This window comes from Balaenoptera physalus, assembly GCF_965194825.1.
Source record: "Balaenoptera physalus genome assembly, chromosome: 2".
NCBI classification, from domain to species: Eukaryota; Metazoa; Chordata; class Mammalia; order Artiodactyla; family Balaenopteridae; genus Balaenoptera; species Balaenoptera physalus.
In genome coordinates, this window is record NC_138883.1 from 144,725,628 (window position 1) to 144,753,615 (window position 27,988).

A 27,988-nucleotide genomic window follows, 5' to 3' on the forward strand; every position below is an offset into this window, starting at 1 on the left:
TCTCTCTCCCTTCCTCCCTCCCTCTCTCTCTCTCTTGCTTTCTTCAAATGCTCTTTTTAATAACTGTCACCCGGAGCCACGGGCCCATGGTTTGAGCCCCTGGGCAGGGCTGGTGGCCGGACCCTATCGGCTTCCAGTGGCACCACAGGGCTTTTCTAAAATGAAGCCTGGAGTGGGCTGGCAGTGGGTCCCAGCCCCGGATGGTCCCGCCTTCTCGGGCTGCGCATGGTCCCAGCTGTAGCATCTCTCCGGCGCCGGGTTACAACGGTTACAACGTGGAATGCTTCCCGAAGGGCACTCACGGTCAGGAGTCAGGCTGCTGCCTCGTCCAGGAACCAGCAGAATTTCCCAGCTCGGGGCTGGACCAGGGCTGCGGGGAGCGGGTTTACCTTCTTGTCGTCCAAAACGCGCTTCAGAATGTCTGCCTTGCCTGCTGTAGTCGCCACAAAGACGACACTTGGAGCTGCCTTCAACAGGGGAAGTGTGAGGCTTCTGGGGAGTCGCCGATGGGGGGGCCACCAAATTCTCCCGCTCCTGCAGGGGGGAGTGGCCTGGGAGGAGTGAGCAGGTGTGGCCATCGGGACCCACACCCAGAATCAGCAGGTCGAAAAGCAGAATGGAATCCCCTTGGAAGGCCTGTCTCACCTTCTTGGCCGAGTCCTCAGCCGCCTTCACGGGCAGCGCGGGGTTAATGGTGATCACCTGGTTGGCGGGGCTGGGCAGTGTGGAGAGCAGGTGGGGCCGCTGGAGGCCGTCAGTGCTCTCGCAGTGCTCCAAGGGCATGTCGGAGAAGCCCAGCGTCCAGCGCGCAAGGCCGGCAGGCCTGGTGGAGGCAGCGGCGGCGGGCAGCTCGTGGGCGCGCATCGATTCGAGGCTGCCGCCGGACAGACCGAACGCCAATCGGCCTTGGCCCCGCGCCAGGCGCTGCGCCACCAGTTGTGCCAGCGATGGACCCAGCTCCTGCGGGCTTGAGAAGACCAAGAAGAGGCTGCCAGTGCGCCTGCGCTGCAGTCTTTTCTTTAGCATCCTGTCTTTCCCACCAGCCCCGGGGGGACCCAGCTCAAGCATCGCATCCTCATTTACCCACTGGACAGACTCAAACGAATGGAGCTAGCGTTGCCTGAGAGACAATAGGGAATGGCGGAGACTGTGGCAAAGTTGATGGTACATGCTCCATCTATTAAGAGCAACCTCTACTCAACTCCAGCTGATCAGTGCCAAGTGAGAATGCAAACTCAGGATTGCTGGATCGTACTATTTTGCAAGACAGCTGGTTATCCAGACTTCCTATGCTATCTCTCAGTTGTTAAAACATTGAAAGCCAGGCATATGTATTTGTAGACTAGATTCAGCCAAGCAGTTTGTACCCCCAGATCTAAAGGTACAGGGCACATCTTAGTTTTGTGTCCTGAGGTATGCTGCTAGCCCATACCGTACCTTGTGTGAATTAGAACATGCTGGTCCATACGGTATCTTGTGTGAATTAAAGCAAGGCAACCTCTCCTTGCACATGTAACTTCTCATTACATGGCTTGGTGGCCTCTGTACTCCCAGGGCTGGCAAACGGCCTGGCACGTAATAAGGGCTCTCACGTCTATTAGATGAGCATACACACGTATATAAAGAGATACACCCTGGGATAGATTAATCAGACTTCTCTGCTTCTCATTTCACTCTTGTACTTAGTGTTTCTAAGGCCTCCTTCAGCTCCAGTGTCCCATGATTTTGGTGACTCATGCAGAGCTGGTTAGTGAGGTACATCTTCTCCCCCATTATTCATTTTATTGGTGCTACCCCATATTCACATTTCAATAGATAGCTTTTATTAGAACAAATGTTAATATTTTCAGGGTAACTTTAGGATTTCTGTGGTCAGCGAGGTGTATTGTTGGGGCAAAAGGATGGAGACTTGCTTTTCCGTCCCATCAGCAGATCTGAAACAGGCTGTGAGAGCTCCAGAGATTTGTTCCTGGTCAAATGAGGCTGAGGCTTCAAGGCACAGAGTTTCATTTTGCCTTCTTCCACCCTATAAAATTTAAATGTGTTTTGAGGCAGTCTGTTGACCTTTGGCCAAGGGCAGTGTTTGCCCAGCTTGAATCACGCACGGACCTCTTTTGGATTTTTCCATATCTTTGTGCCGCTGCAGTGTTGTTTCCATGTATGGGGCAGTGTGCACAGAAGGCTGTAAACAGAGATTTCAGGCCAGCGGTCTTCATCATCCACAGCATCAGCTGTTGGAATCCCAGCTCCACCACTTCAAGGCCTGCTATACAAACATCTCTGCATCTCAGTGTCCACATTTGTAGAGAGGGGGTGTCTACCTCATAGAATTTTCTGGAGGAGTTAATCCATTGTGAAGAGGAAAAAAGTAACAAACAAAATGAAAACTGTCTGGCATGTAGTAAGTGTACTAAGTAAGTGCTGTTGCTGTATTAACCCTTTGAAACAAGGGAGATGCCTGTGATTTCTGCTGGGGACGTGGCTGGTCCCATCACGGGGCCTGGAGAATGTTCTAGTGAAGGCTAAGTCAGTTTGGGGCGCCCAAGGGCTGGACACCTGGTTATCTCCCTAGGGTCAGCCTGAGTTTGAGTCAAAGCTGCTCCTCCGAGGTATCTTGGGATTTGGGTGTTTGGGGGGCCCTTGGGGTCTTCTTTGGTCTCTCCCCTTCCTTATAAGTGCTGCCACCAGGAGGCTGGTGGAGAGTTAATAGCCGTGTGAGGCTGAGCTGCAAGGAGCAAGGAATGTGCCAACTCATTTAATAAAAACTAGATTTTCTTTATTAAATCAGCTAAAACTGAAACCTTTATATTCACTGGCCACAAATAATTGTGATAGATTGCAGAGCAAGCCATGAGGTCAGCAGTCTTGTGTTTTTCTAACTCGTTCTTGACTGTTTCTGGAGGAGCTCACTGTTTCCCTCACTCAGGCAGCTGGAAAGGCCTCCCATCTTCCAGTTACACCCTGGCCCTGGAAGCTTCCTGTTGCTCTGGGCCTGCTCCTTAGGGACCCTGATCTTCCCTGAGAAGACAGGTGCTACTGTTCCAACTCTCTCTTCCAGCCTTCTTCATTGAGAAGTCTCAACTCAGGGGGATATAAATATGGAGCAAATCATGGGCTCCAGCCATGCTTTGCCAAATCCATTCCATTTCCATGCCTCCATGCAGTCTTGGGCAGATTCACTTTCATTTATTAAAAGTCCAGTCCAATTTAAAATTTTGATTCCCTGCTTGATTTAAATCTCATCTCCCTTCTGTCTAGTCTAGCCTTGACGCGTGGCTCCAGGTACCTGAAGTGGGGTTGTACTGTGGTCCCGTCTCTTCTTACCTCAACCAGTGCTAAGGACTGGTGTGGGGCTCTTTTTTCCTTTTAGTTATTCTCGGTCCAGCTTTCCTGGGGTTGGGAGCAAGGAGAGGGGATGGGGAGAAGGGCAAACAGCTCTTGACTTAACTGGATGCCTCTCTCTGGTAGTTGTCACCGTCTCTCTAGCTCTTGTTGACTCTCTGCCCTCTGGGTAGCACATGTAAGTTCTTCAGAGGGCTCTGCAGGACCTGCCTTTGCTGAAGCAGGAGGTCCAGCTCCGGCTTGCCTCATGCTGCTGGGATCTTCTTGCCTCCAGGCAACCCTGTTGGGTGGGGTGCTGGCAGGATGGTTTAAACCCGGTTCCTCTGGTGTTGTACACTTAATCCACAGGAAGTGGTCGCATCCTTGCTGTGCAGTTGGTGGGGGTATGGGATACTCCAGCGCTGGCTCCTCTCTCTGTTCTGCCAAATCCCTTCAGTTCTCTGGTCCTTGCTCTGCTAGGACAGATCAGTGGATCCAGTCTAAGCTCATGCCCATCTGGAGAGTGGATCGCCAGTCTCTCCTTGCAGGCATCCCCAATCTCAATGAGTGATTCTTTTTTTTCTTCAATACATCTCACTCCTCCTTCTTAGAGGGGAAGGAGTGAGGTGGTAGCTGGTATCCCTTCTTAGGGAGCTCTAAGGGAGAGGTCACCTTATGTTGGTAGCCCTCTTTAGAATGTGTGTACTTAGCTCCTCTTTATCATGAGCTTTGCCCCCTAAATTCCAATGTTTTGGCATTGGGAAGGGTCAGTATCTTGATACCAAAATTAGACATGTTGGTTCTAGTCCTAGGGCCATGCTAGTCTTGGTGGTAGTTCTGGTCTCTGATTTCAGTGGTTCTGGTCTGATGTTTTAAATATTGTTACGTTAGGTGGTTCTGGTCTCAGAGGTTCTCTCTGGCATTGTTTTTGGTCTTGTCGCTGTTTCTGATCTTAATCCTTATGGTTTTCATCAGTCCTGGGGTTGGGGGTGGTTCTGGTCTCAGTGATTCTGGATATTTTGGTGGTTCTGGTCTTGGTGGTATTTTTGTCTCCATGGCTGTCACCATGGTGGAAGCTCCAGTATTAGTAGTTCATGTCCTGGTGTTGGCTCTGGTCTTGGTAGCAGTTCTCCCCCTGTGACACCACCAACATTAATCCCAACATTCACTTTCACTCCATCTCCTTTAAATCAGAAGTCAGAATCCACACTTGGGTGGTTGTTGTGAGTTACAGAAATCCCCTGCCTCCTCCAAACCACTCTTCTGACCCAGGAGAAGGAGGTGGCAGATTCAGTCTAAGACGGTGGCCTGTGTCAGTTCCCTCCTGACTGAATCGGGTCCTCCATGAGCCTTGGTTAGAAATCCATAAACACTTGGATTCACCCTTTACGATAGCTTCTTATGATATCAATTAATTTGTGGTAGGGCCTTTTGTTTTTGCATCCTTTTCATCTGTTTCTCTCCTTGTTCTCATATGCATGATCGCCATATCTTCTGATCATCCTTCCACAGAACTCTCCAGGCGAGTTCTGTGACACTTTTCCTGCTGTTCCCTATGCAGGGAAGACGTTTAAGAGAATAACAATCAATTGATTGAGCTCATTGTCATCACTTGGCACTCTGTGTCTAGAGGCCCTGACCGCTAGCAGATAAATTATGCAAATAAAACATTTAAATTGTAGAAAAATTGGGAGCTTCCCTGGTGGCACAGTTGTTAAGAATCCACCTGCCAATGTAGGGGGCACGGGTTCGAGCCCTGGTCCGGGAAGATCCCACATGCTGCAGAGCAACTAAGCCCGTGCGTCACAGCTACTGAGCCTGCACTCTAGAGCCCACGAGCCACAACTACTGAGCCCGTGTGCCACAACTACTGAAGCCCGTGCGCCTAGAGCCCGTGCTCTGCAACAAGAGAAGCCACTGCAATGAGAAGCCCCGCACTGCAATAAAGAGTAGCCACCACTTGCTGCAACTAGAGAAAGCCCACACGCAGCAACAAAGACCCAACGCAGCCAAAAATAAATAAAAATAAAATAAATAAATTTATTTAAAAAATTGTAGAAAAATAGAAGACATAGATAAATGAAAGGAAAATCAGAATTCAAAAAATTGCCTTAATACAACTGCCCAGATAATAATTATTAATATTTTCATTTCCAGACTTTTTTTATACATAAATATGATATAAATATATGTATATGTTTAGATAAATGGAATCATGCTAAACATACTGTCTGATGCATCATTTTTTTTAGTCATTATGTCATGAACATCTTTCTACATATATAACTGCATTTTTGTTTGCAATGGCTGTGTTCATTGCACTTTTGGATATACCACAATACTGTAATTTGTTTAAACGCATTATTTCATTACTGGACAGTTGGGTTGTTTCCAGGATGGTTTGTTCACTTCTGTTTGTTATCAGCCATCTGTAGTGAACTTTGTATACTCACATTTTTAATCACTTATTTGAATATTGCCTTAAAATAATTTTTTTTTAGTGGAATATGCTTTGCTACACACTTGGTAGACATTGTGGCCTTCTTCCTCTTCCCCCTGTTTTATTTTGGGTAGAGTTTTCCAGCACTCTGGGTTTTATGTTATAAATGGACTTCCTGTGTGACTGCATCCTCTACAGTGGTCTTGGTTGCGTATTCCAAACTGTGCTGACAACAAAGGTGGAGTCTGAGCAGAAAGACCTAAGCTTGTCCTGGAGGCAGACTCCCCCTTCTTACCATGTTGCCGGAGTTATCGGATAGTTACAGAGTCATTGCATAGAGCTGGTGAGAATCCAGTGGGAGAATGAAGGGGAGCTCTTTCCTTGTTTGTTGTCTGTGACACCTGCACGCCCTTTTCTCTTCTACCTCTCTGACCTTTCCATCTCAGGCTCTTTTTTTGGCTCGTCTCTGGCTCTCTTTAGAAGCTGCGTAATTCCAGAGTTCTGCCCTTCTTTCTCTCTCCCTGTGCTCTCCGCAGGCAGCCTCAGTCACTCTGCTGGTTCTCTCTCCAGAAGCTCCTGCCTGGGGTTATCACCGGAGGACCCAGGTCTCATAATGATTCAGGTTTTCACATTTAGGCTTTTGATATTCTCTTCAAATAGGATTATATATACCTTGAAAAGATAAAAAACTGTCTATTATTTTACATCAACTGTTAAATGTAAACATTGCAAATAAAACGCAATTTTGATAGCTTAGTTTTGGCCTTCCTCCCTTCCTTCCTCCCTCCCTCTCTCTCTCTTTTTCTTTCTTTCTCTCTCTCTCCCTCCCTTCCTTCCTTCCTTCCTTCCCTTCTTTCTTCTCGGTAACCTCACTAAAATGGAAGACACCCAGTATCTCTGAGAGGTTTCTGTCAGCCTCTTCCATGAGCTGCAGATCAATATATCTGTGAGCTGCTACTTACCTCCACCAGGAAATTCCTTGCGGGCCTCAGACACAATATTTCCTAAATGGAAATCCTCACCACCCACCCAGCTCTGTCTCAGTGCCTGGATTCTCCATCTTCTAGTCATTTCACCCAGAATCCTGGGGCCACTGTAGATGCCTTCTTCTCTGTTGCCCCTGCCCTGTACCCATCCGGCCACTAACTTCCATTTGTTCCATCTCAGAAATGTCTCTTAGGGACTTCCCTGGTGGTCCAGTGGTTAAGACTTCACCTTCCAATGCAGGGGATGCGGGTTCGATCCCTGGTCAGGGAGCTAAGATCCCACATGCCTTGTGGCCAAAAAACCAAAACATAAAACAGAAGAAATCTGTAACAAATTCAATAAAGACTTTAAAAAAAAAAAAGAAAGAAATGTCTCTTCAATCTGTTTTGTCCTCTTTGTTTCCACTGACACTGTGTGTTTGAAGAGTAGGGTATTTGACAGCATGGGGTATGAAATAAGGATGAACAAAGATAGTTTGTGGTTACACTGGGGAGGACCTTGCCGAGAACACTAAATAAATATGTGATAAAGAGGACTTGATTCAGTGGGCGGCATGGAGTCCTGTGGGCGTTGACCAGGAGGTGATGGGAGACACCAGTAAGACTCCATTGGACCACTGGGAACACACTTGAGTGAAAGATACTTGGGGTGCCGCTGGCACCAGTGCAGGTTGGGAATGATGAGAACTTCAGCTCAGTTCACAAGAGAGCATGGGGCCATGGGGAGGGGGGGGAGTAGTCCTCAACAAGAGGATGTGATTATGGGCACCATTTTAGAACCTGAAGGGATAGAACTTGACAAGTGATTATGTGGGACTGAGAGAGAAAGAGGGAAGAATTGAAGATTCCTTTAGGTTCTGAGCTAGTTTTAGGGACACATGAAGGTGAAAATGCACCCTGATCTTGTGAAATTGTCAGTTATGTTTGAGAGAGTAGTTTCAGGGGAAGCTGTGGATTGCAAAATGTGAGGAACTGAATAAGCCTCTTTAGTAAGTTGTGCTGGGAAAACTGGACAGTTACATGTAAAAGGATGAAATTAGAACACTCCCTAACACCATACACAAAAATAAACTCAAAATGGATTAGAGACTTAAATGTAAGGCCAGACACTATAAAACTCTTAGAGGAAAACAGGCAGAACACTCTATGATATAAATCACAGCAAGATCACCTCCTAAAGAAACAGAAATAAAACCAAAAATAAACAAATTGGACCTAATGAAACTTAAAAGCTTTTGCACAGCAAAGGAAACCATAAACAAGACAAGAAGACAACCCTCAGAATGGGAGAAAATATTTGCAAACAAAGCGACTGACAAAGGATTAATCTCCAAAATATACAAGTAGCTTATGCAGCTCAGTATCAGAAAAACAACCCAATCCAAAAATGGGCAGAAGACCTAAATAGACATTTCTCCAAAGAAGATATACAGATGGCAAACAAACACATGAAAGGATGCTCAACATCACTAATCATTAGAAAAATGCAAATCAAAACCACAGTGAGGTATCACCTCACACCTGTCAGAATGGCCATCATCACAAAATGTACAAACAATGATGGAGAGGGTGTGGAGAAAAGGGAACCCTCTCGTACTGTTGGTGAGAATGTAAATTGATACAGCCACTATGGAGAACAGTATGGAGGTTCCTTAAAAAACTAAAAATAGAACTACCATACAACCCAGCAATCCCACTACTGGGCATATACCCAGAGAAAACCATAATTCAAAAAGAGTCATGGACCACAATGTTCATTGCAGCTCTATTTACAATAGCCAGGACATGGAAGCAACCTAAGTGTCCATTGACAGATGAATGGATAAAGAAGATGTGGTACATATATACAATGGAATATTACTCAGCCATAAAAAGAAACGAAATTGAGTTATTTGTAGTGAGGTGAGTGGACCTAGGGTGTATCGTACAGAGTGAAGTAAGTCAGAAAGAGAAAAACAGGTACCGTATGCTAACATATACATGGAATCTAAAAAAAAAAAAAAGGTTCTGAAGAACCTAGGGGCAGTACAGGAATAAAGACGCAGACATAGAGAATGGACTTGAGGACACAGGGAAGGGGAAGGGGAAGCTGGGACGAAGTGAGAGAGTAGCATTGACATATATGCACTACCAAATGTAAAGTAGATAGCTAGTGGGAAGAAGCTGCATAGCACAGGGAGATCAGCTCAGTGCTTTGTGACCACCTAGAGGGGTGGGATAGGGAGGGTGGGAGGGAGACGCAAGAGGGAGGGGATATGGGGATGTATGTATATGTATAGCTGATTCACTTTGTTATACAGCAGAAACTAACACACCATTGTAAAGCAGTTATACTCCAATAAAGATGTTAAAAAAAAAAAAGGAAATATGTAATACTCTTTGAGAAGGAAACAGGATCATTAGGAAGTTTCTTCTGAGCAAAGTGAACACTTCAGTATATATGCACTGCAAAAGGAGGCAGCCAGGAGAAAGGGAGGGGTTAAAGATCCAGGAGGAAAAAACCAATTGTATGCAGTTATTTCATAACAGAGAAAAAAAAAAGTAGGCACTGTTTCCCCTCTGCATTGCTAATGGATCCTAAAGCAGCAGAGCTAACATCTTTTGGAAACCACATTTCAAGGTTTATGATTGTGATTGCTCTCAGTTTATTTTTACAAAGATGCTAATTTCCATAAATAGCATGGAAGCATAAAGCAATTTCCTCTCCAAGTATTTTATGCAATTACTTTCTGGAATTTGTCAGCACTGAACAGCTCCAGCTAATGTATGCTATAAATTATTGTGGTCAAATGCTCAGAAATTCATCTGTTCTCCAAGCCTTCATTTACAAATATAATAGCATGTTATTTTGAAAAAAAATGTTTAAAAGGAAGAATTACTCTATTTTATTAATAAAAACTCATTTATAGTATTAAAGGACTCTTTAAATTCTCTTCACTTTCTCTTTTGAAATTTCCATTTTCCCCCTGATTTAAAAACATAAACATATTCATTATAAAAAAATGTGGAAAACACAGGAAAGGACAAAGATGAAAAAAACCACCTTTCATTCTAACAGTTGTTAGGATTTTGTTGCGTACATTTCCAATATTCTTCTTAGAATATTAACATATATGTGTATCTTTTAAAAAGTGGTTACACTGTATTTTGATTATAACTTTGTAAAGATTTAACAACATGAGGAATATTTCTACATGTCGTTAAATATTTTTATATTTATTATAATATAATAATATTTAATGTCTTCATGGTATTGCATCATTTGGTGTGCTATATTTTATTAACTAATTCTTTTACTGCTGAACATTTAAGTTCATCAGTTTTTTGCTGTTGCAAATAATGCTGCTATGAAAATATGTTTGCAGCTCCATCTTTGCTCACATTTGTGATTATTTCCTTTGAATACATTTCTAGGAAAGTGTATTTATTGAAGCATAACCTTGGGGTCAAAAGCTATGTGCAGTTTTAAGACTTTTGATTTATACTATCAAGTTGCCTTTCAGAAAGCGTCTATCAGTGTGTACTCTTTGCAATAGTTGGCAATATAAGATTTAAGGAAATCTTAGTAGTGAGAGATTCTTAAAAATACTTTTGGGCCATTTGTATTACTGCTTTTGTGTATGGTCTCCTTGAGACATTAGAAATAGAATAAAAGATTTTATCTTCATATTTTTGCCTATTTTTCTACTGAGAATTTCTCATTAATTTGTATGTGGCTTTTTATACGTAATGAATATGGGTCTTTTGTCTTTAATATGCTGCAAATAATTTCCCCATTTTGTCATTAATATTTTAATTTTATTTATGTTTTTGATAAACTGACATTTAAAATTTTCAAGTCGCCTACTCTAGGAGTCTCAATTTAAGAATTCTTTACCTTTGCATCATGCTTAGAAATAACCTCATACTGAGAGAAAATAGGTGTAATCTATGTTTTCTTCTAGTCTTATATTTCTTTTTAAACATTAAAATTTCTGTCAGTTGCTTCCTGTGCTAATATCATACTTTTAAAGTTCTTATAGTTTTGTAATGTGTTTAGCATCTACTAAGGCATGACTTTTCTCTTCAATATTATAGTTTTGACCAGTCCAGAAGGTCTTTAAAGTTATTTGGGCAAGTTCCAAGAACAAAAATCCTGTTGTTTTCAATGGCAATGGCATAATGGAGGTGTAACAAGTTCCTTCCCTCAAAACTATATAAAACAAACAAACAGCAACAAAAAGAACGAAGTTTATCTCCAGTAAAACAAGGAGATGGTACCTGTTTGTAAACACGAACTCTGAAGTACTGTTTTCTGAGTACTGTGAAATCTAGACCTGAGTGAGAGAGGACCCTGCAGGCTGACATGTGTCTCCTTGCATTCTGAGCAGGACAGAGGTTTCCCTAATGATGACTGTCACAAATTGTGCCTATCTAGTAAACTTCTGGTAAGAAGAGTGAAATTGGGGGCCTTGATGGGACACAAACATAAGTGGGTATTGTCCCCAAAGAGGCCTGGTTTGACACCAAAAATGGCAAGGGACATAGAGTTGAAGAGGAAAACTGCTGACACAGAATTTTTATCATCTAGGTGTACAACATAACCTCCTACAGGGAGAGACCACGGAAGGTGGAGTGGGATAACGTAAGGAGGAAGAAAACAGCACTTTTCTGACCAAAATGCTGTGGAGTAAGGGGATTTCTCGAGAACCTCCCTGACTGTTGGATGTTGAAAATAAAAGGAAGGTGTATCTCTAGAGAAAAGGAAAGCACATCTTTAGTAAGAGAAAGATCCCGACAACAGAATCGAAGCTGTGTACTAGTCTAGTTCACCCCCTGTCTCATACCTCATGTCCTCCTCCTGCTGTTTTTCTGCAAACAGCCGATCCCATTACAAGCAACAGAAATAGAGCGCATGCAATGGAGTAAGCAACTGGGGACATGCTAGACAGAGTGGGTCTCCTATAAGATGAAGTAGGAAACAAAACATACACGTGATTATAGAAAAATGGTAACAAAGGAGATCTAACATACATTAATATTTCTTAAAAAGAACAGGAAAAAATTCAACAATATAATCAAAGAAAACTTTTCCCACTCTTTTTCTTCAGGTCTTTGTCAATATCGATTCTGTATTTTTTGTCATTGAGTATTACTGAAGAGAACTCTGGCCAATCTGATTTTTAACCCTTGTATGTACCTCACTTTGTCTGCCATGATGCGTACATGATTTCTTCCTTATTCCGAAGTCCATATTTTCATCTGGACATAATGTAAATAATTTTTAATCTTCATAAGCATGTGTGCATGTGTTTCAGGAAAGGTTTTTAAATGTGGTCCTCAAATCTGTAATGTTTTTACAATTTTTGCCATTTTTTTCCTAAGCTCACTTTTTCTGTTGTCTTAAAAGGTTTTCTTTAAATTCTTGTATTTCTTCCTGAACTTTTTAAAAGCAAGATCAGGTTGTTTATAATTTATTTGTGATTTTTTTGGAGTAATTTATCTAGAGATAACATGTTCATTGATTGCATTTTGCTTATATTTGTTTCTATTTTTAAAAATTTGTATGCATTGATCTTGTGAGGGTTCTGTTCTGATAGGAATCCTCTTTTTAATGGGGCTCTGCTCCATGGGTCTCTCATCCTTCTTCTTAGACGAGCAGGCTGAGCAGAGCATGTTCTTCTCATGGTGATAAAAGAGACACATGAGAGCAAGTCCAAAGGCACAAGGGTCTTTCTTATGCAGTCTGCTTGTGTCATTTCTGTAAAACCCCACTGGCTGAAGCAACTCACATAGCTGAAGACACAGTCAGAGGTAGGGACAGAGCAGGTTGTATGGCCAAGTCCAAAATTATTGGGGTGGGCTGGATAAAGAAGATGTGGTACATATATACAATGGAATATTACTCAGCCATAAAAAGGAACAAAAATAGTGCCATTTGCAGAGCTGTGGAGAGACCTTAGAGAGTGTCATACAGAGTGAAGTAAGTCAGAAAGAAAAAAACAAATATCATATAATATCACTTGTATGTGGAATCTAGAAAAATGGTACAGATGAACTTATTTGCAAAGCAGAAATAGAGATACAGATGTAGAGAACAAACTTATGGATACCAAAGGGGGAAGGGGAGTGGGATGAATTGGGAGACTGGGATTGACACATACACACTGCTACATATAAAATAGATAACTAATGAGAACCTGCTGTATAGCACAGGGAACTCTACTCAGTGCTCTGTGGTGACCTAAATGGGAAGGAAATCTAAAAAAGAGGGGATATGTGTATACGTATAACTGGTTCATTTTGCTGTACAGCAGAAAGTAACACAACATTGTAAAGCAACTGTACTCCAATAAAAATTAATTAAAAAATTAAAAAAAAAAACTGACTATAAGCCTCCCCCCAAAGAACCCTCACAAAATTATTGGGGTGGGCAAGTATGTTCCTCCCCTAGAGATCATATGTATGTGTGGGGTGAGGGGTAGGAGTGAATATTTTTGAAATAATTAATCTAATCTAATCTGGCAAAGCCAGGTTTTTCATTGAGGCAGTATAGCTCCAGAGAGCATAGTTTAGTTGCTACACTCACACCACCATCACAAACTAACATTACTGATTTGGGAAGAGTCGGCACTAATGAGGAATTGTAGCCAAGTCTCACCTCGTGATGTGAAGCCAGCTTTACTTCATGAGATAGGTGTTCCTCTTGGATAGGGAGGCTATGATACCTTGCTTCCCATCTTACTGATAACTTTAACTCTAGCTTTAAATCTTAGTCTGTTGCAAGTAGAAGTCTAGAAATAGATTCCTCTCAATCCCCTAGTTCAGTGTTACTTCAGCTTTTTGACTGAAAAAACCCACAGGAGGAAGTGCATTTTACATCATGACTCAATGCATGTACATATCTATGCATTCATATTTTTGGAACAAAAGTTTCAAGAAACAATGCTAATTCTTTCCATGAGTGGTTCACTGTGATACCTGTTTTTATATCCACTCCATTCCAGTTGATTCTATGACAAAATGACTGGTTAAGACCCAAGTAATTTCATCACCTACTCATGGGCTATATTTACAGTTTGAAAAAAACACTGCCCTAGTTAATAGACCCCATTCTCCATCGACTTTTGTGTGTGTTGATTTTCCTCCTCTGATATTTGGCTGGAGGGAGGGGGTTGATAAATGAGGCTCCTAGCACAGCTTCCAAATTCTGATTGGCCATCACCTAGTGTAGCTCTGCTTTCCTGGGGCGCTATGTTCCCCCACGGAACCAACTACTGCCAATAGTGTCCATTTAAAGCTACAATTTCCAACATGCTTGGTTACTAAGTTTCTTCAGAGCTATCGAGATTATCATATTCTTTTACTTGTATGACCTGCTAACATGATGAATCATATTAATAAGTTTCCTAATATTGACTCATCCTTGTGTTCCCGGCATTAACTGTGCTTGGCCATGATATACTGTCTTTTTAATATTCAGCTGGATTTGGCTTGCAAATATTTTGTTGAAAAGTACTACATCTGTATTCATAAGTAATGTTGGTTGGTACTGTATTTTCCAGGTTTTTAATATAAAAATTTTTGTTAACTTTAGAAAATGGATTGAAACATTTTCCATCTTTTTCTCTTTTCTGGATCAGTTTAGCACAGGGATAAGCTATTCTTTGAAGGTTTGAAAGTAAAATAAATAGTAAAATTTTACCTTGATAGTAAAAATAAATGGGGCCTAGAACATTTTGGGGCAAGTAATTCTTTGACAACTTTTAAAAACTTTTTATATGATTATTGAATTATTCAGGTTTTTCCCGCTTCTTTAATCAATTTTGGGAATTAACCTTTTCCTAGAAACCTTCTATGCAATCAAAAGTTAGAAATTTGGTAGGATAGCAAAGGGGAGTATTTTGTAATTTTTCAAACTTTTAAAAATTATTTTGCTTTAATTTCTGATTTATTTTTCTTGAGAGTGTGCAGAAAGTTTTGTTTTTAAATGCTCAATTTTATGAATGTTGCAAGGATATTTAACAGTTTGACATTTTTCTGAATTTCCATGGATAATGGACAATACATTTTATTCTCTGTATTAAGGAATGTTGTTCTCGTATCCCCTCTCTCTTTCTTCATTGTTCCTTTCTGTCTACTCACTCTCCACACTAATTCCTATTTAGTTCTAGGGGGGAACAGTCTATCTCTCTTTTTTTTTCCCCTTGGCTATTACTGATCTTTGTCTTCAGGAACTTAGCGACTTCTTGTCTAGCCAGTTTTTGTAAACAGAGATGGTTCTCTCCTTAAGAGGAATAATAGGTCCAGGTGTTGGGTAAGATTGAACTAAGCTTCCCCATTTTCTGATCTTGCCTCTGGATTGTTATTTTAGTTTTTCCAATAGGATCAATAATGAAATCTTCAACATTTTTATACACATATATTTTTCTTTATTACCAAGTTGTGCCAGTTCACACTCCCGCTAGTAGCCCGGGAGAGTGCCCTTCTCCCTACATACTCACCAGCATTTGATATCACTCAAAATTGTTGTCAGTTTAGTAGCAGTCCAGACATTTTAAACTCTGTCACCCTTAAATCCAGATAGAAATGGCCACCTTGGTTATCAGAGCAGGGAATTCTGAGGGTTGGTGTGGCTCATTTAGAGATACCTTTTAAGCTATTTATAAAGTGAATAAGAGATGAGTCTATAATTTATGAAAAGAGAGACCCATATATATTAAAGTCCCCAAATAAGGCACCAGAAAGGGAGGGGGATAAAATTATAAGCAAAACTTGGTGGTGCTCAGTGGAATCTGGGGGACAAGACTCCAGGTGAGTTTGGCAAGGAGAAAGCACGGTCCAAATCCTCTGCGGGGGTGAAGGCAGGGCCTGTGAAGACCCTCTTCCTGCTTGGTTTGGTTCTCCGTGAGGCTGGAGGATGACCTGCCCCTTTGCTGGGATGGAAGGTTGAAGCCAGCGGTGGAAAAGAGCCAGCCTGTACGTGAGGGGCATGACTGTCTTTCTGGAGGAAGGGTTGCTCATTTGTTGGCAATAATTGTAGTCGCCCTTCGCTGAGGTTGAGAGAGAAGAGAGGGGGGAATTTCTGGGATGGGCAGAGTGAAGCAGGTCCAAAGCCCTGTGGCTGTTCAAATGAAATTCCTTTCAGGGCAAACACTTCACACTGAGAATGCAGAGCCTCCTTTCCATGGAGCAGTGGTTGGTAGGACACCAGCAACTATTACTCCCTCCCCCGATGGCCCTCTGATGAAAGCAGGCCCTCCCAGGACCCCAGCCAGGCCTTTTGCCTCGCTGCTCAGGACAGGCTTGATGGCGTTGCATCTCAGAGGTAGCCCAGCGGCTCTGAACTGACCTATAAGCCCTCCTTCCCATCCTTGGGAGGTCCAGCATGTGGCAGGCATCATTGTTCACGGCTTTGGGGGTGGAGCCCTTGTGCTGCACACTCTGTAAACACTTTCTGGGATGCATTAGCAGCTTCCATTGTCGGAGCCAGGAAAACATTTGGTGCATGGAGCGGGGAAGGAACGTGTGGAGTGGCAGGCGGCCGTGCTGTGGCGGGCTCTGTTCAGTCCCTGATGTGGGAGGCTGTTTACCTCGGTGGTGCCCACTATACATCTGGCTGATGCCTGGTGGATGCTTAGTGAGGTACTTAGCAACCAGACACTTTTTTCCTGCTTTTTAAAATTTTTTATTTTTTTGTTTTTTAGATTAATTTTTATTGGAGTATGGTTGCTTTACAATGTTGTGTTAGTTTCTGCTGTACAGCAAAGTGAATCAGCTATACATATACATATATCCCCTCTTTTTTGGATTTCCTTCCCATTTAGGTCACCACAGAGCACTGAGTAGAGTTCCCCGTGCTATACAGCAGGTTCTCATTAGTTACCTATTTTATACATAGTAGTGTATGTATGTCAGTCCCAATCTCCCAGTTCATCCCACCCCGCCACCCTTACCCCCTTGGTAACCGTACGTTTGTTCTCTACGTCTGTGTGTCTATTTCTGCTTTGCAAATAAGTCCATCTCTACCATTTTTCTAGATTCCACATATAAGTGATATTATGTGATATTTGTTTTTCTCTGTCTGACTTGCTGCACTCTGTATGACAATCTCTAAGTCCATCCGCATCTCTGCAAATGGCACTATTTCATTCCTTTTTATGGCTGAGTAATATTCCATTGTATATATGTACCGCATCTTCTATATCTATTCCTCTGTCGATGGACATTTAGGAGAAACCGAACACTTTGAAAGACAACTGAAAGATTTGTGTGTGTGGCGGGGGGAAGGGGAATAGCCCAACCCATGCTAGGGAATGAACCAGCCACACTTCATTATATAGCTAACTGATAAAAGTAATAGATAGGCACATACACTTATGTGTACACAGACAGAGCAGTACAGATGATATGCTGATATAACCCTCAGTCTTTCCTCAGTGGGGCTTTGGTGAATCCCTTGACTGTGACAGGCCATGTGTCTCTGTCCTTTTTGGCCTCACTGCTGATTTGTTCCTATGTTGTCTGTTGATCTTCTTTGATGCCCACCCCAGGACACAAGGTGTATCAAGGAAGCCTTGGCTCCCAAGGTTCTTCCTTGGCCAGCACAGATAGATGTTGAGTTCTTTCCACTTCAGCAATTACCAAGGGAAGCTTGTCTTTCAAAAGACACATGGCACACAGGACACGGGTATCTTTTTTTTGACTGTCATGTGGAAGTACTCAATGAGCTCAGAGCTTTGTTGTGTAATATAAGACTGTGGGATTAGCACATAATTCTGAGATTCAGTGAGTGAATCCATCGACTGACAGTCCCTGATGAGGTCAAGAAAGAAAGTGATCTTAATGAAAACTAATATGAGACTAGAGTTGGCAGTAATAGTGCAAATGGAGCCCTAATCTGTGTTCAATATTTATAATTCATAGATTCTTTTTTCGTTGATAGTGAGTATATATAAAGGAGTTTTCACTTCTTTGGTATGTTAGAATTTCTTTTATTGGATATGTGGTTCATGAATATTTTCTCCTGGTCTATAGCTTGATTTTTTATCCTCTTATTAGCATCTTTTGCAGAACAAAAGTTTTAAATTTTGATAAAGTCCAACTTATCATTTTTTTCATTTGTGGATGATGGTGTTTGGTGTTATGGCTAAGAACTCTTTGCTAGGTCCTGAAGATTTTCTGCTTTGTTTTCTTCTAAATGTTTTATAGTTTTACAGTTAAGTTTGTGATCCATTTTGAATTAATTTTTGTATAAGGTGTAAGGTTAAGGTCAAGATTCAGTTTTGCCTGTAGATGTCCAATTGTTTCAGCATTAGAGCAAGACTGTCCTTCTTCCACCGAATTACTTTTTAAAAAAATTTTATTTATTTATATATTTATTTTTGGCTGCATTGGGTCTTCATTGCTGCATGCGGGCTTTCTCTAGTTGCGGCGAGCAAGGGCTACGCTTCGTTGCGGTGGGGGGCTTCTCATTGCGGTGGCTTCTCTTGTTGCAGAGCACGGGCTCTAGGCGCACGGGCTTCAGTAGTTGTGGCACACGGGCTCAGTAGTTGTGGCTCTCGGGCTCTAGAGCACTGGCTCAGTAGTTGTGGCGTATGGGTTTAGTTGCCCTGTGGCATGTGGGATCTTCCCGGACCAGGGCTCAAACCCATGTCCCCTATGTTGGCAGGAGGATTCTTAACCACTGTGCCACCAGGGAAGTCCCACTGAATTACTTTTGCTTCTTTGTCAAAAATCAACTGGGAGTATTTCTGTGGGTCTATTTCCAGACTTTTTATTTTGTTCACATTGATCTATGTGTTTACCCCTCCTCCAGCACCATGGTATCTTTATTACTGTAGCTATATAGTAAGTATTAAAATTGAGTACAATTATTCCTCTCACTTTACTCTTCCTTTATCAAAATTATTTTAGCTATTCTTTTGCTTTTTCATATAAACTTTTGAATAAGCTCGTCTATATATACAAAAAATCTTGCTGGAATTTTGATAGGAATTGTGTTAAACCTATTGATTGGTTTGGGGAGGATTAACATCTTTACTGTGTTGAGTCTTCCAACCCATGAACATGGTCTGTTTCTTTATTATTTAGATCTATTTTGGCTTCTTTCATAAGTGTTTTGTAAAATTCTGAACATGTCTTTTTATATGTGTACCTAAATATTTCATATTTTTTGAAGTGGTTATAAATGGTGTGGGGTTTTTCGTTTCATTATCCACATGTTATTTGCTAAAACACAGAAATACAGTTGAATTTTGTGTGCTGCTTTTGTATGCTGCAACCATTCTAAACTTACATATTAGTTCTAGGTTTTTGGTAGATTCCCTGGGATTTTCTATGCAGACAGTGTGGTGTAAAGCCTAAAATTAAGGCCCAATATTATGTGCTGCCTTGATATCTGGCGAACCCAGGATGGCCTTGAATGCATATCTGCCATTTCCCCTCCCCACTCTGCTCCCATGGATATGGTCTCCTAGACAAACAACCTTCCTCATGTAGGGGGCCAGGCAGAGTTCCTAGTTATAACTGAGTCGTGAGTTTCAGTTCCCTGCAGCCTGTGGAATTGTTCAAACAAGCCAACCACATCCTCCTGAGAGAACCAGAGGCCACCTCACTCTCTTGATACTACAAAGCCTGCCTCCCTTGTCCCTGCTTGTTTACTCTGTCCTGAGTGAAACTGCTATGGGGCCCTGTATGGCGTGTGGTATGCTCTTCCCTTGGGCTGTGAGTATATGTGATTAACAGACTGTTGTCTGTCTCATCTGTCCAGTCATGTGTTGTGTATTTGGCCATTCCTATAACCATAGGGTGGGAATCCCTCCCTCATGAATAAGGTGAATAGGAAGGTGATTAAACAGACAGTCATGTCATCTATAAATAAGGACAGTTTATTTCTTTTCAATCTGTATGCCTTTGTTTTCTTTTCTTACCTTATTGTGCTGGCTATCACTTCCAGTTCTATGAATAAGAGTGGCGAGAGTGGGCATCCCACCGTATTCCTGATCTCTGGGAGAAAACATTTAGCCTTTCATCATTAAGTATGACATTGCCTGTAGATCATTGTTCTTTATTAAGTTGAGGAAGTTCTTCTCTGTTCCTGGTTTCCTAAGAATTTTTATCATGAATAAGTGTTTAATTTTGTCAGATGCCTTTTTCTTTGTCAGTTGATAAGATCTTGTGACTTCTTTAACCTCTTGATTTGGTATATTCTACTGATTGACTTTCAAATAATAAAACAGCTTTGCATTCCTAGAATAAACCACACTTAGTCATGATGTATCATTCTTTTTTATATTGCTGAATTTTATTTTGTTAATATTTTGTTTTGAGGATTTTTGCATCTAAATTCATGAGAGTTATTCACCTGCAGTTTTCTTTTTTTGTACTGTCTTTGTCTGATTTTGACATCCAGGTAATACTGTGTTCATAAAATGAGTTGCAGAGTGTTCGCTCCTCTTCTGTTTTCTGGAACAGATTGTGTAGAATTGGTGTTAATTCTTTAGATGTGTGGTAGAATTCTCCAGTGAAAGAAACCGTGTGATCCTGGAGCTTTCTTATTTGACAGGCTTTAAGCTATGAACTCAATTTCCTTAATAGTTATAGCACTATTTAGATTATCTTTTTTATGTTGGGTGAATTTTGGTAGTTTCTGTTTTTCAGGGAATTGGCCTATTTCATCTAAATTGTTGAATTTATGCATGTAGAGTGGTTTGTTGTATTCCCTAGTTATCCTTTAATGACTGCAGGATCTATAATGATATCCTGTTTCATTCCTGATATTGGTAGTTTGTATCATCTCTCTTTATTCTTCATCAGTCTTGCTTTTTTTCTCTGTCAATTTTTTTTTTTTTGTTGACACATTTTGTTGATCTTTTCAAATTATCAGGTTTTTCTTTTCATTGATTTCCTCTACTGTTTTTCTGTTTTCTGTTTCAGTGATTTCTGCCCTTCGTTATTTTCTTTCTTCTGGTTGCTTTGTTTTTTATTTTTCCTCTTTGTTTCCTATTTTCTTGGCGTGGAATTAGATCATCAATTTGAGATCTTTCCTTTTTTCTAATGTAAGCATTTAGTGCTATAAATTTTTCTTTCTGTAACTTGTTTTGCCGTATTCCACAAAATTTGATTTGTTTTAATTTAATTCATTTCTTTGAATTTTTTTGTTTCCTTTGAGCAGTTCTCTCTGACCCATGAATTATTTAGAAATATGTTATTTAGTTTCTATTTGGAGAATTTCCTGTTACCTTTTTGTTACTGATTTCTAGTTTGATTCCACTATGGTCAGAGAACACAATGTATGATTCCAATTCTTTTAAATTTGTTGAGGTTTGTTTTATGTCCAAAAATATGGTCTATTTTAGTGAATGTTCCATGGGCACTTGAAAAGAATGTGTACTCTGTTATTGTTGGGTAGAGTGTTCTTTAAATGTCAAATAGATTTTGTTGGCTGACAATATTGTTTAATTCTTTTATAGCTTTGCTGATTTTCTATCTAGTTATCAATCAATTGCTGAGAGAGTGGTATTGATATCTCCAACTATAAGTGTGAATTTATCTATATTTCCTTTCAGTTTTATCAGTTTTTGCTTTAAGTATTTTGGAGCTCTGTTGTTTGGTGCATACACATTTAGTATTCCTATTTTTTTTGGTGGAATGTTCCTCTATGTCCCTGGGAATTTTCTATGCTCTGAAGTTTACTTTATCTGCTTTAATGTAGCCACTCCTTTTAAGAAATTACTATTAAATATGCTATTAGCATAATATATTTTTCTTTTACTTTAATATCTTTTACTTTCAACCTGTCTATGTAATTATACCTGGAGTGATTTCTTATAGAGAGCATATCATTGAGTTGTGTATCTTTTTTTTTAATCCATTCTGCCAGTCTCTATCTGGTATATGGTGTATTTCAACCATTTGCACTGGAAGTAACTATTGCTATATTTTAATTATATGCTATATAATTACATGTTATTGATGTTATAACTATATGTTATATTTGTAGGGTTTTAGCCTGCTATTTTATTGTTTGTTTTCTCTGTCTCTTATTCCTCTGTTTCCTTTTTATTGCCTTCCTGTGGGTTTCTTGAACATTTTTTTTAGAATTACATGTTGGTTTATCTGTAGAGGTTTTGAATCTCTCTCTCTTTCCCCCACCCTCTCGTGGTTGTGTTATCTTATCACAGACACTTTGAGTGAAGTGTAGAAACTTTACCTCCATTTAGGTTTTACCTGTGCCTGTTTTTAATATGGTAATTGCCTTAAATATGTTCTCTTCATACATTGAGCACCACATCAGATGATATAATTTTTGTTTCAACTTTCAAACATATATTTTTAAAAAGCTCATGAAGAGAAGGATATTCTATTATCTTTACCCTATTTTCACCCATTACACTGTGCTTTCTTGCTTATTGAAGTTCCAAGTTTCCTTCTGTTATCACTTACCTTTTTTTTTTTCACATCTTTATTGGAGTATAAATGCTTTACAATGTTGCATTAGTTTCTGCTGTACAACAAAGTGTATCAGCTATATGTATACATATATCCCCATATCCCTTCCCTCTTGAGCCACCCTCCCACCCTCCTTATCCCATCCCTCTAGGTCATCACAAAGCACCAAGCTGATCTCCCTGTGCTATGCAGCCGCTTCTCACTGGCCATCCATTTTACATTTGGTAGTGTATATATGTCAGTGCTACTCTCTCACTTCATCCCAGCTTCCCCTTTACCCCCTGTGCCCTCAAGTCCGTTCTCTAAGTCTGCATCTTTTTTTTCTTCACACACACACACACTGTATTTTATTTTTACAAGAGATAAATAAACTGACACCAAGCATTGTAAATGGATGACCACAACAAAAGCAACAATGATTGCAATTACCAAACATGAAACACACTCATACTATGTCATAATATTGTAAGTCTGCATCTTTATTCCTCGCTGCCACTAGGTTCATCAGTACTGCATTTAAAAATTCCATATATATGCATTAGCATACAGTATTTGTTTTTCTTTTTCTGACTTACTTCACTCTGTATGACAGATTCTAAGTCCATCCACCTCACTATAAATAACTCAATTTCGTTCCTTTATATGGCTGAGTAATATTCCATTGTATATATGTGCCACATCTTCTTTATCCATTCATCTGTCAATGGACACTTAGGTTGCTTCCATGTCCTGGCTATTGTAAATAGTGCTGCAATGAACACTGTGGTACATGACTCTTTTTGAATTATGGTTTTCTCAGGGTATATGCCCAGTAGTGGGATTGCTGGGTCATATGGTAGCTCTATTTTTAGTTTTTTAAGGCACTTCCATACTGTTCTCCATAGTGGCTGTATCAATTTACATTCCCACCAACAGTGCAGGAGGGTTCCCTTTTCTCCACACCATCTCCAGCATTTATTGTTTGTAGATTTTTTGATAATGGCCATTCTGACTGGTGTGAGGTGATACCTCACTGTGGTTTTGATTTGCATTTCTCTAATGATTAGACATGTTGAGCATCTTTTCATGTATTTGTTTGCCATCTGTATGTCTTCTTTGGAGAAGTGTTTATTTAGGTCTTCTGCCCATTTTTGGATTGGGTTGTTTGTTTTTTTGATACTGAGCTGCATGAACTACTTGTATATTTTGGAGATTAATCCTTTGTCAGTTTCCTCGTTTGCAAATATTTTCTCCCATTCTGAGGGTTGTCTTTTTATCTTGTTTATGGTTTCCTTTGCTCTGCAAAAGCTTTTAAGTTTCATTAGGTCCCATTTGTTTATTTTTGTTTTTATTTCCCTTACTCTAGGAGGTGGGTCAAAAAGGATCTTGCTGTGATTTATGTCATAGAGTGTTCTGCCTATGTTTTCCTCTGAGAGTTTGATAGTGTCTGGCCTTACATTTAGATCTTTAATCCATTTTGAGTTTATTTTTCTGTATGGTGTTAGGAAGTGTTCTAATTTCATTCTTTTACATGTAGCTGTCCAGTTTGCCCAGCAACAATTATTGAAGAGGCTGTCTTTTCTCCATTGTATATTCTTGCCTCCTTTGTCAAAGATAAGGTGACCAGATGTGCATGGGTTTATCTCTGGGCTTTCTATCCTGTTCCATTGATCTATATTTCTGTTTTTGTGCCAGTACCATACTGTCTTGATTACTGTAGCTGTGTAGTATAATCTGACGTCAGGGAACCTGATTCCTTCAGCTCCGTTTTTCTTTCTTAAGATTGCTTTGGCTATTCGGGGTCTTTTGTATTTCCATACAAATTGTAAAATTTTTTGTTCTAGTTCTGTGAAAAATGCCATTGGTAATTTGTTAGCGATCACATTGAACTTGTAGATTGCTTTGTGTAGTATAGTCATTTTCACAGTATTGATTCTTCCAATCCGGGAGCATGGTATATCTCTCCATCTGTTTATGTTGTCTCTGATTTCTTACATCAGTGTTTTATAGTTTTCTGAGTACAGGTCTTTGGCCTCCTTAGGTAGGTTTATTCCCAGGTATTTTATTCTTTTTGTTGTGATGGTTAATGGGATTGTTTCCTTAGATTCTCTTTCTGATCTTTTGTTGTTACTGTATAGGAATGCAAGAGATTTTTGTGCATTAATTTTGTATCCTGCAACCTTACCAAATTCATTGATTAGTTCTAGCAGTTTTCTGTTGGCATCTTTAGGATTCTTTATGTATAGTATCATGTCATCTGCAGTGACCGTTTTACTTCTTCTTTTCCAATTTGTATTTCTTTTATTTCTTTTTCTTCTGTGATTGCCATGGCTAGGACTTTCAGAACTATGTTGAATAATGGTGGTGAGAGTGGACATTCTTGTCTTGTTCCTGATCTTAGAGGAAATGCTTTCAGTTTTTCACCATTGCGAATGATGTTTGCTGTGGGTTTGTCGTATATGGCTTTTATTATGTTGAGGTAGGTTCCCTCTATGCCCACTTTCTGGAGAGTTTTTATCATAAATGGGTGTTGAATTTTGTCAAAAGCTTTTTCTGCATCTATTGAGATGATCATATGGTTTTTATTCTTTAACTTGTTAATATGGTGTATCACATTGATTGTTTTGCATATACTGAAGAATCCTTGCATCCCTGGGGTAAATCCCACTTGATCATCGTGTATGATCCTGTTAATATGTTGTTGGATTGTGTTTGCTAGTATTTTGTTGAGAATTTTTACATCTATATTCATCAGTGACATTGGTCTATAATTTTCTTTTTTTGTGATATCTTTGTCTGGTTTTGGTATCAGGGTGATGGTGGCCTCGTAGAATGAGTTTGGGAGTGTTCCTCCCTCTGCAGTTTTTTGGAAGAGTTTGAGAGGAATGGGTGTTAGCTCTTCTCTAAATGTTTGATAGAATTCACCTGTGAAGCCATCTGGTCCTGGACTTTTGTTTGTTGGAAGATTTTTAATTACAGTTTCAATTTCATTACCTGTGTTTGGTCTGTTTATATTTTCTAATTCTTCCTGGTTCAGTCTCGGAAGGTTGTACCTGTCCAAGAATTTGTGCATTTCTTGCAGGTTGTCCATTTTATTGGCATATCGTTGCTGTAGTAGTCTCTTATGATAATTTGTATTTCTGCGGTGTCAGTTGTAATCTCTCCTTTTTCATTTCTGATTTTATTGATTTGAGTCCTCTCCCTTTTTTTCTTCATAAGTCTGGCTAAAGGTTTATCAATTTTGTTTATCTTCTCAAAGAATCAGCTTTTAGTTTTATTGATCTTTGCTATTGTTTTCTTTGTTTCTATTTCATTTATTTCTGCTCTGATCTTTATGATTTCCTTCCTTCTACTAACTTTGGGTTTTCTTTGTTCTCCTTTTTCTAGTTGCTTTAGGTGTAAGGTTAGATTGTTTATTTGAGATTTTTCTTGTTTCTTGAGGTGAGCTTGAATTGCTATGAACTTCCCTCTTAGAACTGCTTTTGCTGTGTCTCATAGGTTTTGGATTGTTGTGTTTTCGTTGTCATTTGTTTCTAGGTATTTTTTGATTTCCTCTTTGATTCCTTCAGTGATCTCTTGGTTATTTAGCAGCACACTGTTTAGCCTCCATGTATTTGTGTTTTTTACTGTGTTTTTTTTCCTGTAATTGATTTCTAATCTCATAACGTTGTGGTTGGAAAAGATGCTTGATATGATTTCAGTTTTCTTAAATTTTCCAAGGCTTGATTTATGACCCAAGATGTGATCTATTCTGAAGAATGTTCCATGTGCACTTGAGAAGAAAGTGTATTCTTCCGTTTTTGGGAGGAATGTCAATTAAGTCTATCAATTAAGTCTATCTGGTCTACTCTGTCATTTAAAGCTTGTGTTTCCTTATTTATTTTCTGTCTGGATGATCTGTCTATTGGGGTAAGTGGGGTGTTAAAGTCCCCCAGTATTATTGTGTTACTGTCAATTTCTCCATTTGCTCACAGTAAATGCTGTTAGCATTTGCCTTATGTATTGAGGTGCTCCTATGTTGGGTGCGTAAATATTTATAATTATTATGTTTTCTTTTTGGATTGATCCCTTGATCATTATGTAGTGTCCTTCCTTATCTCTTGTAACTGTCTTTATTTTAAAGTCTATTTTATCTGATATGAGTATTGCTATTCCAGCTTTCTTGTGATTTCCATTTGCATGGAATATCTTTTTCCATCTCCTCACTTTCAGTCTGTATGTGTCCCTAGGTCTGAAGTGAGTTTCTTGTAGACAGCGTATATAAGGATGTTGTTTTTTCATCCATTCAGCCAGTCTGTGTCTTTTGGTTGGAGCATTTAATCCATTTACATTCAAAGGGATTATATGTATGTTCCTACTACCATTTTCTTAATTGATTTGGGTTTGTTTTGTGGGTCTTTTTCTTCTCTTGTGTTTCCTGCTTAGAGAAGTTCCTTTAGCATTTGTTGTAAAGCTGGTTTGGTGGTGCTGAATTCTCATAGCTTTTGCTTGTCTGTAAAGCTTTTGATTTCTCCATCAAATCTGAATCAGATCCTTGCCAGGTAGAGTAATCTTGGTTGTAGGTTTTTCCCTTTCATCACTTTAAATATGTCCTGCCACTCCCTTTTGGCTTGCGGAGTTTCTGCTGAAAGATCAGCTGTTAACCTTATGGAGATTCCCTTGTATGTTATTTGCTGTTTTTCCCTTGCGGCTTTTAAGATTTTTTCTTTGTATTTAATTTTTGATAGTTTGATTAGTATGTATCTTGGCATGTTTCTCTTTGGGTTTATCCTGTATGGGACTCTCTGCACTTCCTGGACTTGATTGACAATTTCCTTTCCCATGTTAGGGAAGTTTTTGACTATAATCTCTTCAATTATTTTCTCAGACTCTTTCTCTTCTTCTTCTGGACCCCTATAATTCGAATGTTGGTGCATTTAATGTTGTCCCAGAGGTCTCTGAGATTGTCCTCAATTCTTTTCATTCTTTTTTCTTTATTCTGCTTCCTGGCAGTTATTTCCACCATTTTATCTTCCAGCTCACTTATCCGTTCTTCTGCCTCAGTTATTCTGCTATTGATTCCTTCTAGAGTATTTTTAATTTCAGTTATTGTGTGGTTCATCACTGTTTGTTTGCGCTTTAGTTCTTCCAGATCCTTGTTAAACTTTTCTTGTATTTTCTCCATTCTGTTTCCGAGATTTTGGATCATCTTTACTATCATTACTCTGAATTCTTTTCAGGTAGGTTGCCTATTTCGTCTTCATTTATTTGGTCCTGTAGGTTTTTACCTTGCTCCTTTGTCTGTAACATTTTTTTTGTCATTTCATTTATTTATTTTTTTTATGGGTTGGGCTGTATTCCTGTCTTTCTCGTTGTTTGGCCTGAGGCGTCCAGCACTGGAATTTGCAGGCAGTTGGATAGAACCAGGTCTTGGTGCTGACATGAAGACCTCTCAGAGGCCTCACTCCAGTTAACATTCCCTGGGGTCTGAGGTTCTCTGTTAGTCCAGTGGTTTGGACTTGGAGCTCCCATCACAGGAGCTTGGGCCTAACCTCTGGCCTGGGAACCAAGATCCTGCAAGCTGCGTGGCGTGCCAAAAGAAAAAAAAAAAAAGAAAGAAAAAGAAAAAAAGGAGCAGTACAATAACAAAGAATCAAAAACAAAATAAAATTTGAATGAAAAAAATATATTAGGAAAAATGAAAATATAAATGAATCAACAATGAGTCAACAACAAGTTAAAGCAGAACCCCAATCTAAAAGAGGAAAAAAGAAAGAAAAAAAGCCTTGGCTATGGGGGGCCGAGTTTAGGCGGCGGTGGAACTTAGCCCGGGGTGGGGTTTAGGGTGGTG

General features: G+C 40.0%; 1 protein-coding gene, 1 long non-coding RNA gene and 1 pseudogene across 10 annotated transcripts in view; 1 reads left to right on the forward strand and 2 right to left on the reverse strand.

The window, feature by feature from the left end:
• Positions 1-27,988, forward strand: part of LOC309654491 (endophilin-A3) — a 661,335-nt gene that overhangs the window by 288,441 nt on the left and 344,906 nt on the right. The window lies entirely within an intron of this gene.
• The window catches only part of LOC309654607, a 535,162-nt gene that overhangs the window by 250,148 nt on the left and 257,026 nt on the right, over positions 1-27,988 (reverse strand). The window lies entirely within an intron of this gene.
• Positions 57-27,964, reverse strand: LOC309655553 (6-phosphogluconolactonase pseudogene; annotated as a pseudogene). The gene has a single exon. The product of its transcript is annotated as a 6-phosphogluconolactonase pseudogene (transcript).